Source organism: Pseudopipra pipra, chromosome 8 (genome assembly GCF_036250125.1).
Source record: "Pseudopipra pipra isolate bDixPip1 chromosome 8, bDixPip1.hap1, whole genome shotgun sequence".
NCBI classification, from domain to species: domain Eukaryota; kingdom Metazoa; phylum Chordata; class Aves; order Passeriformes; family Pipridae; genus Pseudopipra; species Pseudopipra pipra.
The window spans coordinates 24,543,760-24,556,523 of record NC_087556.1 but is presented as its reverse complement, the minus strand read 5'-3'; the positions used below and the strand labels follow the sequence as shown (position 1 = coordinate 24,556,523).

Genomic DNA, 12,764 nt, shown 5'->3' with positions numbered 1-12,764 from the left:
ATTCATGCGATCTCCTCTCAGTCTTCACTTCTCCAGACTGAACAGGCCCAGCTCCCGCAGTCCTTTCTCACGAGGGAGATGCCCGAGTCCCCTCATCCCCTCCGCGGCCCCGCTGGCCGCCCCGCAGCCGCTCCCCGTCGCGCACTTTGCCGACGCTCCCTGGGCCCGCGGCTCTGCGGCTCCGCGCGGGGCTCGCACGCTCTCCCCGCTCCCTGGGGCGGGCCGGGGCGGGGCCGGGGCGCGCGTGCGCAGAGCGTGCGGCGCGGGCGCTGCGGCAGTTGGTGCGGGGCAGTTCCACCCGAGCGCGGCGCGAGGTGAGAGCGGCCGCGGGCGCGCGCGGGGCGGGGTGCGCGCGCGGGGCTGTGCCTGGGTGCGGGAGCGGGTGCGCGCGCGGCGGGTGCGCGCCGGGCACCGTCGGGACGGGGGGCGGGTGACGGGTGGGGAGCTCCCCCTCCCCTCGGGTGCGCGCCCCGGCCGCGGGGGGGACCGTGCCCGGGGCGGGGGCGGCGCGGGGAGAGACCCCCCGGGGGCAACGCCCGCCGGCCCCGCCGCTCCCGCTGTCCTGCCCCGGGGAGCCCCCGCTGCCCCGTCCCGTGCCGGGCAGGGCGGCTCCCGCCGTGCCTCGGCCCCCGCCCGGGACAGGGCGGCGGTTCCGTGCCCGCTCCGCCGCCCCGAGCCGCCGGGACGGGGAGCAGGGAGGGCCGGGACCGGCGCCCCGTGCCCGCGTTTCCGCCTTCCTCCCGCCCCACGTGGAGCGGAGGGTCCCGGCGGCGCCTTCCCGCTCGCAGCTGCCCCCGGGGCGGCCGCCGCCCGGCCGGGACAGGCGGGAGAAGCGATCCATCCTCCCCTGGCGCCCGGGGAAGAGCCCGGTCCCGGACAGCCTTGGATCGGGGCGAGGGTTCATTGTCACCGCTCCGTTTCATTGGAGTTGCTGTTGGCAATCCGGCTGTGTCAGGCTGGAGCTGATATACCAAAGCCAGGAGCAAAGCACCAAATAAATAAGTAAATAAATGAAACCAGTGCAAAACTGCTTTGCTCGCATTTTGCTTATGCTTTTTTTTTTTCTTAAATCCATCCTTTCGTGCCAAAAATAATGTTGCAAAATGTATGATACAAAAAAACCTACACTGGTTTTCAGATAGACCAGATGACTTAATACGACAGTGCTGCTTCTTGTGGCACAGGCAGTTTTGAAAATTCCTGGAACCGCTGAGATTATGAAACCCTCAAGTTTATTCCCCTGCTAGTGGTTCTAAAGGCTGCCAAGCTGGTTTTTTTTTTTGACATGGTCTTGAGAACATTCCTCCCAAGACATAATCACTCATGTTTTAAAAGATTTTTTTTTAGCTCTGGAAGATTTATTGTTTGAACCTCAAAGATTGCAAAAGGCTCTCTAGAACCTCAAAGATTGCAAAAGGCTCACTTAGAAACGTTTTCCTCTTACTTATCCAAGTGATGCCCTGTGTCATTTTTGACTAACATCATCACCGACTGAAATATGTTGTAGTGATCCATATAACTGTTTGTCACTAGTGATTAAACAGAAAATATGAATATTTTCAGGTCCTTTCAGGTGCTACATGGTCTCGCTGAAAATCAGAAACAAAACTCAAAACTGCATTTTGATCTTGGGTTCAAGTGCTGAATTTGTAGTTCCAGCAGTGAGCAAAAAGCCCAGTGTTTGACTTGCAAACTGATCAGCTTAGCTCAGGAAGTCTGTCACTGTCCCTGTCAGCCTGTGTCAACCTAAACATATTTTAGAGTGGAACTGCTATTTAAAATAATCTATTGCCATTAGTCCAGAGTCCAGAAGATTGTTCAGGAACCTGCTGCTTTGATTAACAGCTGTTGGGGTTTGTTCACACATAGACGTAGTTTCATTATATAGCACAATACAACCTTTACTCTGTACAGTGTCATTCAAACAAATTGTATGGCAAAATGCACCACCGAATTGCATTTAGAATGGTCCATTGAATTAAGTACAATTGCTGAGAGAAATGGGCAGAAAAACTGTAAGAATGGGAGAGACGTTTTCAGCTGAGGTTTGAAATTAACAGCCTGTTAGTATATTTGCACTGGTAGCATTAGTGTTATATACCCATTCTAGTATATATGCTAGTGAAAATCAGATGCAAGCTGACATTTTCCCAGGCAAATTTCCAGTTTGTAGGCAATTTTTAATCATAATAATGATGATAATGATGATGATAATAATATCCCCCTTGAATTGTTGTTCCTTGTCATGTATGATTCCTAATATAACTTGAATTGAAAGCTAATAAACCCTTCCTAAGATCACTGGAAATATTTATCCTAGACTTTTTTTTAACTTTGGGGGAATCAGTTTTTTTGAAAAACCAGAAAGCTTAGTGTGGTGTTTACTGGTAGACACTGTGGTATTGTGCTCTTTGGGGAAACATTGAAAGGAGTGTTTTATTTCCTTCAAAAATATACAAATATATTATTTTTGCATTGAAAGTAGAAGGGAAGCAAACAATTAAAATACAGTGTTTAACTGACACTTATTGAAGAAGCAGATAGATTTATTTAATAACATCGTAACTGTTATTTGCAGTTCAACTTAATAAAATAATGCTTGTTGAAAACTGATAGATGGGTGGGTAGCTTGCAGTGTGAGCCTTTATCTGGGGATGGTGTGAGCCGGCTGCAGAGTAGGTTTGCAGTGCTCCAGGACAAGCTGAGATGATCTGCAACCTTTGAATCCAGCAGGAATTGTAGGTACCAATATGCAAGGGGGTGCAGGAAAAAAGGCTGACCACAGCTCTTCCCCGGAAATCTTAGGCAAGGGACAGAAGTGGAGTCCTGCAGTTGCACTCAGTGAATCCATTATTTTGTGGGAATTTGAAACTGGGGAGTACTGTGAGGTCTGAGTGGTTCAGTACCATGTAATTGCCGTTGCTTGGGCACTGGTGGCAGTCCTACACAAAGCAGTATTACCACGTAGAAGCTGCTTGGCCTGGAGAAGGTGAATTAATGGTCTTCAGCCAGGCTGCAGTGGAAAGTTGTCATAGGAACTGGCTTGCCATTTGACAGGCCTGTGCCTTGTCCTCACTCCTTTAAAAGAACACCTCAGTAACTAATCACCTCAGGATAAGAAATACTCACATGCCATGCAGCGTAAACCCATGAAGAGAGCAGGGCTCTGCCCAAGGGAAACTGAGGACAGCGCTGCACTCAGCGGGACACAGCCTGGGTGATGTACCTTGGGATGAGCTCGCAGTGCCTGCTCTGTGCTAGGTCTTTGCCTCAGGGTGGCCCATAAACACTGGGTGTCCTGATATAAAACAGCTGTGGCTTTTTTAGCAGTGAGAATAATAGGGTAGAAGACTGAACAGAATGTGCCCTGGAGTGGAAGACTTGCCTCACTCTTCGGGACACGTTTGGGATGAGATGTATCCAAGTCAGCGCATGGAAATTCCTTGCTTATTGTCTGTACTGCATTTATTTTTAAATTTTATTTATAGTGTCAGCAGCACAAATATAATTTGAAATGTTATTTGAAATGACCACAATCCAAGTCTTCAAAAGTTGGCTATTCTGTGCTGAAGCATATCCTATTCTTTATGAGTATCTTCCAAGTGCACATTGATATAAATATTTCCTATTTTTAAATGTCTGGTTTTTACTACTAAAGAAATTATTATGTGCCATGATGTGTAGCAATGAGCTGTGTTTTGCTTTTTAATCATTATGACTCCTTAACTGGAATGATTCCTAAAACCTTGGACTCTGCACTCTGCATAGAGAGCATGTATAACATGAGTTTGCTTTCTTAACACAACCATGGAGTGGCTTTGTAATCATAAGACAGAGAGAATCCAGCACATACAATAAATAGGACTTAATGTACCTTAATGTGTAATTAAGGTAAATATACCTTAAGCAACATCTGGAAAAAATTGCGTAGGTATTGAAGGTAGCCACTGTAAGCAATTGATGATCTAAACCCACCTACATAAATGTAGTTACTAAGTCTCACATGTGGTTGCAGGGCTAAAAGGGTGCTGGGGAGACCTGCCTGCATGAAGCCATACTAGGAGAAATACATTTTTTTATGGCAGCATGAGACTGAGTAGGGAGCCTGAGTAATTCAGCCTAAAAAACCCGCAGCAAGCAGTCTCTGTCGAATATTTCCTACTACCTGAATGTGTAACAGTGTGTGCACTGTACTATAAGGTCAAAAGCATATTCGCTCTAACTTCCTGGACAGTTGGGTCCCCAAACGTAGGAGCAGTGAGTGGCTGTGTGCCAGCCCTCTTAGTCCTGTCACTTTTCCAAGTCTGGTACTGAATGGTAGAGGCTAAACTTGTGGTTTGCTGGTGACCTTAACCTATTATCCTCTGGCCATGAATACCTGCCGTGGGTTTTACCAGCACAGGCAGCCCTTTTTTGGTGGTTTCATTAATGTTCTGACTAAACTGGGGAGGTTGGAAAGCCCAGTGATCATCTGCGTGCTGCCTTCTCTTAACACCTAAGGAAGAAACCAAGTAGGTTCTTACCCTGTGCATCATACCAGCCAAAACTGATTTAAATTCTGCAAAGATGTGAGCCCATCAAATATGGAGAGCAGGAGTCACAGTAATGAGATACCCATAGAAATGACGCTGGGACATGAGCAGCCAGTTGGTTTCTCTTTTGAAATTGAAGGACGCGTGGGCAGATCTTCTGTAGGTGGATGGAAGAAGAAAGGGAGGCCTGAGGAGATGTGATTCTTTTGAGATTTGAAGGTGACTCTAAAGTGAAGTAAGTTAGTAGAAACAGATGTGTGGGAACAATATGGTCTAGTACTGCTCGTGTTGTACCCAGGCTGTAAATAAGAAGATGGTTGTGGTTGCTATAACTACCATTCCGGCTCTTTTCACCACAAGTGATTTATTTAGAAACAAAAGCTTCTTGAAGTCATTATGTGGTCCAAACTTAGCTTAATTTAGTTATAGAGTATTTACAGCTCCCAGCTGCATTTCAGATATTTTCAAAGACTTGCTATTTTGCATATGTGCTTACTACAATATTACCATTTAACCTTGCTTGGCACAATTGGTTCAGAGGAACGGGTAAAACAGAGATTTCCTGTACATGTTTCTGCAAGAGGCTCTGAAGTAGAGTGGTTTTCCACTTTTATTTAAGAGCAGGCCTTTGGATTAGTGGGCTTTGACTCAGGCCTTGTTCTCCCTGTTAACCTTGGCCTAATAGATAAAAACACTGAAGATACATTCTTGCTAGATTTTCAGGAAGCAAATTCTCCCTGAACCCTCCAGGAAGGTATACTTCCCCAAAGTACTTTCCAGCTGGGGTGGTCCAGCTTTGGCAGTTATGGTGGGCAGATCTGGATTGTAGGACCTTTTGGGTGGGTTGTCCCTCTCTTGTGTGAGCTGCTGCCTTTCCCCTGGCAGCAGCTGCTGCCTGCACTGCTGCGGTAGGAACAGCTGCATCCCAGCTGTGTCTGTGACTTCAGGAGGAAGTGTTTAGCTGTTCATGCAGTGTTTGCTGCTGAAATCAGTATTCCTTATCTCCTTTGGAGAATGGTAGCTGTGGATGGGAACCAACACATACTTTACTGCTTGGACCGTGCTCTTCTTGGCGTTTGTGTCAAATGTGGTACATCTGGCCATGGTGTATAGCAAGAGAAACTTTCTAGTTGACTTCTAAAGTAACCTGGAAAGGAAGGTAAGTTCAAAAGCTCGATGACCAAGTGTTTAGCAGAAACCATCCAGAGTTCTCTGGACTGGCTGAATTCAGCTAGTGTTTGGGTTGATTCATTTGGTGGTGACTTGCATATAGGCATGCACGATGATTAATTAGGAACATGAGGTCAAAGAAGAGCATGCAAATGTTCTGCTCTCAGAGACCCAAAGAGGTGCTGAGTGAGATTTATGCCAGTACTTTGTAATCATAGCACAGCAATTACCAATAATAACATCCAAGTGCTAGTGAAGGGCAGGCAGCTCAGGTAATTTTGGAAGTCAATAAATAGAACAGTTGCAATTAAAAATAAATAATCTTTTAATATTGATTTCATTTGCTTTCTCTGTCTCTGACATACCTTTTTCTTTTTCCCAAAGGAAGAGCTGAACGTATTGGCAAAGGTATTTCAAATGTTTCTCTCTAATCTTTTTAAGTCACCTTTTCAGATATTACAAAGCAATTCCATTTCAAGACTATGCAAAGATTTTTTGGCCTTTGAAGTCACAGGAAAGGGCTACAAACTTTGGTCCCAAGTGTCCCGCATAAATCATGTCTTTTCTGACAGCATATGCAGTATTCTCTGAGAGCTTTTATGAAAAATTGCTTGTAATAGCTGCATAGTTATTTCTTTTTCATTTCTTGTTCAGTTCCACTTTTATAATGTTATTCTCAGTGTGTTCTTTGAGGTCAGGATGAGTTCATTCCCTAAAAAAAATCCTGGTCAGTTGAACATAAATTACAGGTGCTCTGAGCATCAGTTAGCTTGGGACTGACCCTGGAAACTGCTCTTCCAGTTCAGTTCCTGTAGCTTTCCCATTATTGAATACAAGTGGCTGAGTGGAGCTGGGAAGAAGAATTTCACATAGAAGCAAGCCAGACTGGTAAATCATCTGTTAGTTCTGCTGTCTGGAAACTGAGGCAGGAGTCAGATTTCATTTTCCGCTTCATGTTGCGAGCATCAGTCGGTGCACCAGTGATGTTTTTTAAGGGCAGGTCAGCAAGACGGTCTTGAGTCTTTCAGTGTTTTGGGATGCTGCATTTCTCCATTGCTTTCCTTTGTTAAAAAAAAAAAAAAAAAAAAAAAAAAAAAAAAAAAGCCTAAAGAAAAGTACAAACACGTGAACCAGGTCTCTCTCAAGGAAGAAGTGGTCAGCAGATCTTTTCCACAGCAAGACTGCAGCTGACAGGGCTGGGTAGAGCTCTGCTAGGGAAAAAGGATAAAAATGGGCATTTGTTGCCTAAAGCTATAAGTGGTTCAGGTAAGTAGACACAAACCCCATCTTTTCTATTCTAAAATGCTTACTCTACCTGAAAGTGTCCCTCCTAAGCAGTGACTAGCGTACCAGATGATCTTCTGCTAAGTCCTTTTAAGTTAATGATGTGAATTTAGCCTCTAGAAGGCATTACCTTGCCTGTACCCTGAACCACTTGGTGACTGCAGACATCCTGAGAGAATGTGTCTCGCACATGTTCTGGTGTTCATTAGTATCTTCCTTATAGTGGTGTTGAAACAGAATGATTTTATAAAGAGTAAGTATGTTAAAAATGTCATTGCTGGAATTATCAGCAGATGTGTGTGATATTTTGTGAGCAAATTTTATACAAGAGTTTTACTTGCTGTGATCTGAGATGAAGTATCCGTCTATAGCCTTCAATTATTTGGGGACTTTATTTCTCTTATCATCAAAGGAAATAATGATTTAGCCTTTCTAAGAGTTATTAAAAAACACGTCTGCAATCTAACCTTTCCTTTTTTTTCATGTGATAATAGATTAGGTAGGTTCTTAACCTCTTGTTTTATATGTATTTTAACTTCTCTTTCAATATTGCACTGGCAGTTTTATAAGCCAAGGCCAAAAAACTCTGCTTGCTAAACTTGAGCAATCAGGAGGGAACAGATGATGAAAAGCTAACAGTGTTTTACTCATCTACCACTCACTTTTCTTCACAGGCATGTAGTGAGTAGATATTAACAAAGACAGTAATAAAATGCACTTTGAGTCCTCATAAATCGATGTGTGCTGCTGGGGTCAAGAACGAATATTGGAAAGGTTAGAACATGTGGAGAACTGTCTTACTGTGTTGTGATGCTCAAAGCAAGGCTGGGGTTTTTTTCAATTGCTGATTTGAAAGCAATTAGAAGGAGGCATGTCTGTGGCTGCACAGGAGGCTTTGTGTTGGCTGGGCATATGGTCAGCTTTTTTTTTAAGAGGCTACAGTAGGTCAGGTAACATGCTGAAAAAGAAGTCCTCGGTGAATCAGGGCCATTGTGCTATTCTGCTAGGGACAGGTGTTTTTAAAGGCATCTCAGAACCCAGGAGATTGAGGCTGTTTGCTCATCCACAGCAGTAAAACAAGATTGCGCAGTTGAATGCACCTTCGAGTCTACCTACATTGACGAGATTCTTGAGGTTCCCTGAAGAGAGAAATCCCAGACAGAGGGAAGGTTCAGTGTTGGGAACTCTTGACTCTGGTTTTGGGATAACAGGGATGTGCTGATGATGCCTTCTTAGTTATATATTAATGTTCTCTCACCCTTCAGGCTGACAGTTTTTTTCCAGGTTGCAGCTGATAGAGTAGGTCTGTCACTTCATTGTGTTCCTTCTGAGAACTGCCTATGCTGAGACAAGTGCAGAGACAGCACTATATGTGTCCTCCTCTGCTCCTGCCAGGGAGCAGTCTCCTGTGTCAGCAGGACTGATTTAACATTAAAAAACAGGGAACTGAAGGGCCCGTGGAAAGATGACTTTGTTTTCCCCAAATGAACTTAGTGGTTTGTGTTTTGCTTGGACAGGATAGTAAGAAGTTTCCGAAGAAAAGAGATTGATACAGTTGGAAAACGGTTTAATATGGGCCTTTGGAATCACTTGATAAAGCTGAGACGGTTAGGTTATCAAAGAGAAGCCAGAAATGCAGCAAGAGCTTGAAGCCATCATAGATGTTCAGTTATTTTACTGATTAATGTAGTCACGTAGGTTGCCGAACGAAAGCTGTGCAAATTAGCAGTCTTTTGGAAGACCATGGGAATACTGCAGAGAAAGTATTCATAAAATTAATTTACTTCTAGAGTTTCCTATAGTGGTGCCTCAGTACTACACATCTGTCAAGATTAAATGAGATTTGGGGACTGATAACATCTAGGTGGAGACACTATTGTGCCCTTAGGACAGATTTGTAATTTCATTTGTAATCAGGCAGACTATAATTACTATGTTTGCGTCTGATTGAAAAAACAGGTCAGAAAAGTAATGAATTGTGCTCTTTATGTGGAGGGGAACTTCACACTGGAAGAACACTTCAAAACACCTACAGTCTTCACGTTCCCTGATTTTCCATCTTTGTCCTTGCTCTGTTAGTAGGTCTGTGTGTCTTGCTTCTCACTGGCAAGAAGCTGCTGTGTGGGACTGCTTACTGAGAACAGAGTGCAGGAAAGGTTTTGAGTACGTGCCTTTTTGATCTCCATGATGAGTGATAAGTACCTGTCAGCCTCTGATTTGGGGAGAAAGAGGATTTTTTCTGTTGTTCAGGTGAGGGGGACCTGTGGTTGCTAAACTAGGAGGAACACAGAGCCTGGAGATGTGCTTCTGGCCTTTGTGAGCATTTCAGGAGAGTGTTGGAGCCAGCCCAGGGTTGATTTCGAGGACCTGAGCGTGGATTCAGAAGACTCCTGCTGTTCTCACCTGTGGGCTAGATCAGTCTCAGGGAAGGCTTCTTGGAAGAGAGATGGATAACCATTATTAAGGACAAAAGTGGGAAGCCCATAAAATCTGTATTAGGCTAGTATTTGTTTGGAGCCCTATATGTTAGGATAGCAGACAATCAAGATCATCTTTAATAAATGATTTCAGTATTTGCTTTCACAGTGCCCTTTATAGCTGAGAAGTATCATTATTTTGTCTTGTTTGTGTTTTGTGAACAAACAACAAGTTGAAAATTGGCTGAGTTTTGCATATGAAGTCCATGGCCTTGCTGGATATTGTACTGTGTCTGTCTTAGTTCCACAGTCCTCTGCTTATCCTTTTTTTCTTTTTGAAAGATAGGTTTATTTGTCAATGATCGGTCTCTTATGGGTGGGTAAGGTCTCATATAGAAGAGAAACCAAGTTAATATATGAGCATTTGGTAAGCTTTTTCCTTTAAGAAGCTGGGAGGAGAAGGGAATGGTGCTGGAGAAGAAAACTCTTGTCAGGGAAAGAAAAAGTTTTCCCTGGTTTTGAGAGAGCAGTTCTCAGATTCTCTTCAGCTGTTGATCTCAGTGTTTATTTTCAATTCCTTTATTTATGGAGGAGGAGCCAGAGTTCCCAGTTCTTTACTCAGCAGCATGTCCCTTGGGGAGTGTTGTGTCCAGAGCCCTGGGATGCAGGCTGAGTAGCCAGTTGGCTATCCTCACTGGGGCTGAGCAGTGACTGCTTTCTGCCAAGGCTGGAGTGAGATGTGAATTCATGTTTCCAGCCTGCAGAGATGGTTCAGATTCTGATTCTGCTGTCACATCTGTTTGTGTAGCCCATAAATATGTAGAGAAGGCCCATCCAGCATGGAAGAGGATTCAAGTGTCTCTAAAAAAAACCCCTTCTTCTTCTTTTTACTTTCAAATATTAGAAAAAAAAGCCAGAATGAGGTTTCAGTATCTTTGCTTTTCCTGTAAAATATTAATGAAGCAGGTATGTGATCTTCAGAGACAAGAGGTTTTTTTACCAGTAAGCACAGTCAGTGAGGAAGGACAATGAAAATGTCCTCCCTCACCTTCAGTGTTCAGAAGATAAAGTGGACTTTTGTCTGTTTGGTTATCCAAGCTGGCACCTTGCATGCTTTCAGAGTGACTGTGCTGCTGGTTGGAGTTGTGTCTCAAATACTTTGTCGGTTGCTACTGTGCTTCTGGAGAGCCCCACTAAGTCTGTGTTTGCCTCCTGAAAAGCGTCATTGTTTTGAAACACCGTGATCTGCTGCCAAAAGAGCTACTGTTGTATAATCCTTAATAGCAGGTTAGAGTGGCAGTTGCTCCTTGGTTTGAAACTGGTATGTGGAAGGATGGCTTCCCAGTTCTCTGGGGATTGCATGTCTCAGCTTGTTCTCTCTCTTTGGTAATTGTAACTCATATGGTATTACTGATGTGGTAATAGATCTTGCACATATTAGAACACTAAGAGTGTTTTTTAGAAGTGATAAGCTGAAGGGAAGGGAAGAGAAACTGGCAGTTTCCTTTGAGAATGGGGCTGATGAGTACCAGGGTTATGTTTGTCTGTTCTTGCTGGCACATTGTTCTGATGTAAAAGAGCAGAGTTGGAATAAAAAAAAAATTATCTTGACTTTCCTTTCTGATTTGTAGAACTCAGTGTGTTCACTTCTGTGCTGACATTTCTGCCTTTCGTGCTCTTTACATTAGCCTGCAGCTTGGCTGGTGCGCTGTCATGCTTCGGCTTTGTAGCAAGGATATTAGTATTTGCAGGTATCATTCAAACACTGAGTTCCTGTTGTGGTGGGCATTGGCATCAAAGCTTACCATCTAGTTTTCAACTAAAGCAAATACATGGGAACTCTGACAAATATTTTTTTATAAATATCTTATGAATATTTTCTTTAGTGTGGACAGTATTGCAGCAGAGGGATCAAATTCATCTCTACTTTCTAATCTTCCAAGGCCCTGGACAATTAGAGCAATTGCTTATAGGAAAAGCAGTGTGACTAAAATATTTGAATTATGTTATGTGTTTCTTGCTGGAATTTAACAGCTGGAAACAAAAAGCAGTGAGAACATCCTCTTAGCCAGGTCCATACTCGCCAATGGCAGGCACTCAGTTGGACAGCAGTTTGGGAACCTCCATGGCAGAGGTTGCCACAGGCGGCTGAAGACCTTTTCCCAAGGAAGAGAGTTTCCCAGGGCCATCAGTGTGCACAGTTTATATTGGTGTTGGCTCAGAAGAGCCTTTGTTTATCCATTCTCTCTAGGTGAAATCACTCTCTGGAGGTTTCTTTCCAATATTGCTTGTGCCTCAGCTTTGTTCTCTGTGATACATCGATGTATAAGGTGAGGAAGAGTCGCCTGAGGCACAATACTCAGTTGGACTGACCTGCTGTATAGCTCAGACTGTTTGACTTTTCTGCATTAATTCTTGACTCTCTGAAAAAGGCTAATTTAAACACTCCCACATACTTCATTTATAGCCCTCTGATCACAGAAAATCTATTTCAGAAATTTATTGTTTTATAGCTAACTGTCTTCTCTGTTAATATTTTTTGTATTGGTTGATTTATTTAATTCCCAGTCACGGGCTCTTGTTCTGCCATTGCTAGACTGAGAGCCCTCCACAGTCAGGCTGCTTGCCTGTGTGTAATTGCTTCTAGACTATTTTCAAGTCACCTGCCGAGCTACTCTCTCTAAATTGGCTGTATTCCACTCCAGCATTACTCTCTCTCATAGATTTATTCCTTTCTCAGAGTAATCATCATTGTTCTGAATGGGGACAGCTGGCTGAAGACAGTTTTCCAGCAGTGTTTGTAGCAGTGACAGACAAGGACATGGAGTCCTGCTTCGAAGTCTTGTACATCCAAGGATCATATTTGACCTGCAGTTGAAGCATTTCTTTGAGAACTCGTGTTTGCTAATTCTTCTCTGTGGCATAGCTCTTGCACTTCTGGATAAGCTTCACATTCCTTAAGTATGATCCTCCTCCTTATTTTCTAGCACTGGGACAATATGGGACACACTAGAGTGTGAGAAGTGGAGAAATAGCATTGCCCCTAACAAACTGTTTATGTAAGAAGCAGAATATTAGAAATAACTGAAATGATAATTCTGCAAGAAATATTGAGAAACATGAGCTATATGGAATGTAGAAAATAAGCTGATTGGCTCACTGGAGAATTTGTGGTTCCTGTTTCAAGGTAGTAAACTCACAGATGCATGAGGAGAATGGATTGTCTCATGGTACTCAGGGAGGGTCAGATTTGAGGTTTGCCCCTTGCGGAGTTGCACTGCAGATTTCATAGTTTTCCAAATTGCATTCTAACCATCTATAAAATTGATGATAATTAAATAGTACCGAAAATATTTTAAAT

General features: G+C 43.7%; 1 protein-coding gene across 1 annotated transcript in view; it reads left to right on the top strand.

Moving 5' to 3' along the window:
- The first annotated feature begins 220 nt into the window (after positions 1 to 220).
- The window catches only part of NT5C2 (5'-nucleotidase, cytosolic II), a 60,575-nt gene continuing 48,031 nt past the window's right edge, over positions 221 to 12,764 (top strand). The window contains exon 1 of the mRNA XM_064663206.1: positions 221 to 314. The gene's annotated coding sequence lies outside the window, so the exon portion shown is untranslated. The remainder of the gene's footprint in view (positions 315 to 12,764) is intronic.